The sequence below is a fragment of the Bison bison genome, unplaced genomic scaffold, assembly GCF_000754665.1.
Source record: "Bison bison bison isolate TAMUID 2011002044 unplaced genomic scaffold, Bison_UMD1.0 scf7180017864268, whole genome shotgun sequence".
NCBI classification, from domain to species: Eukaryota; Metazoa; Chordata; class Mammalia; order Artiodactyla; family Bovidae; genus Bison; species Bison bison.
In genome coordinates, this window is record NW_011494840.1 from 2,342,471 (window position 1) to 2,344,192 (window position 1,722).

Genomic DNA, 1,722 nt, shown 5'->3' on the forward strand with positions numbered 1-1,722 from the left:
AGTCCATTCTAAAGGAGATCAGCCCTGGGATTTCTTTGGAAGGAATGATAGTAAAGCTGAAACTCCAGTACTTTGGCCACCTCATGCAAAGAGTTGACTCATTGGAAAAGACTCTGATGCTGGGAAGGATTGGGGGCAGGAGGAGAAGGGGACGACAGAGGATGAGATGGCTGGGTGGGATCACTGACTTGATGGACATGAGTCTGAGTGAACTCCGGGAGTTGGTGATGGACAGGGAGGCCTGGCGTGCTGGGATTCATGGGGTCGCAAAGAGTCAGACACGACTGAGCGACTGATCTGATCTGATCTGATCTGATTGTAGGGAAGAGAGCAAACTAACCAAGATGGCGTGCTCAGGCTCTCTCACTCCACGTTTTGTAAATAATGACTATGTAACAGTTGAGCTCCTTTATAGCACTGCCCATGCACGTCACGAGTTACCCGCTCAGTCACGGGCTACTTTGTGAGGTTTGCCTGTATATGCTTCACCTGGAAAAGCCCAGAAGGGTTGTGTGTGGTTATGCTGTGTTATGTATGTCTGCTGCTGTGGCTGTCGTGTCAGTCAGGAGAGAATAAACGTGTCTGCAGTTCCTATGGATCCTCGCATTTTCTTCCAGCCTCTTAGCTCACGTCTTGCCTACCATGGGTTCAGTGAACAGTGTGAACAGTGAGATGATGTCATGAACAGGATCAACAATACAATTGATGTAGTCAACAGGAAACCCAGCTGGTAGAGGAGCCTGAGGCTCCACAGAAGAGGTGGCAGGATATCCAGCAGGTAGAAGAGCTGGAGACTCCACTTGCTGGAGGGAGCCAGCGGCCCCCACTTAGCATGTCGTACCATGTGGCCACGATCCTTTCGGCATGGGTTCTAGTAGAAGACTGGGAGGCAGTGGACGGTTCACCAGATAGCACTGAAAAGGTGAACAAGGCAGCAAAGGCTGCTGCTGGCACCGTGGGACACATTTTCTTGACTACCCTTCAGGTGAATATGGATAGTACTCCCCATGAGGCTGCATCAGTGTGCAATGTGCAGTCACTTGGAAGAACTAGAGCAACATATATTGGCGTTAGAGCAAGAACCTGGTGGCCCTGAAGAACCCAGCATCTCTGACAGCAAGGCGGTAAGTGATGGTGATAATTAATGCTATGAGACCATGGATCCCACTTGGCAACAAGGCCTGTTGTGCAGCAGACGGTGAAACATGAGCAGCCTATGGCCCGGGGTGGGCATCCTCAAGGGGCCCCAGATGTGACTGAGTTCACAACTGAGTATACTGACCATATACTCAGGCGGAGTTGGTCGACTTGGTACACCATTTCGGCAAAGGCGAGGGGAACCCTTGGCAGTATGGCTCTTGAGACGTTGGGACACAGGTGGACAGTATCCTGTGTTCTGGGGATGGGGCAGAACCGCTGGCATCTATCACCATTCACCCCTCGTCGAGACAAAGGCAGCAGAATGCTAGGCGGCTCGCGGCTCACGCAGGGGGCACCTAACCCAGTGCACACCCTCATGGAATGGATTAACACTGCCATCTGCACCTTGTGGGTGAACGTGGGAGAGCCCCAGCATACCGGAAGTAAACGGTGTAACTATGCCGTGTTGACCCAAGTGGTGAGAAACCTGGGCATGAGGCAGTGAATATGTAACCCAGATGCCTGAGGTCCAGATGATGAGCGTTTTACTGGCGGCACTCCAGACGCCATTTGAAACGTGCC

At 52.0% G+C, this 1,722-nt stretch overlaps 1 protein-coding gene across 1 annotated transcript in view; it reads right to left on the minus strand.

The window, feature by feature from the left end:
- The window catches only part of BAI3 (brain-specific angiogenesis inhibitor 3), an 880,973-nt gene that overhangs the window by 492,572 nt on the left and 386,679 nt on the right, over positions 1-1,722 (minus strand). The gene's annotated exons all lie outside the window — the stretch shown is intronic.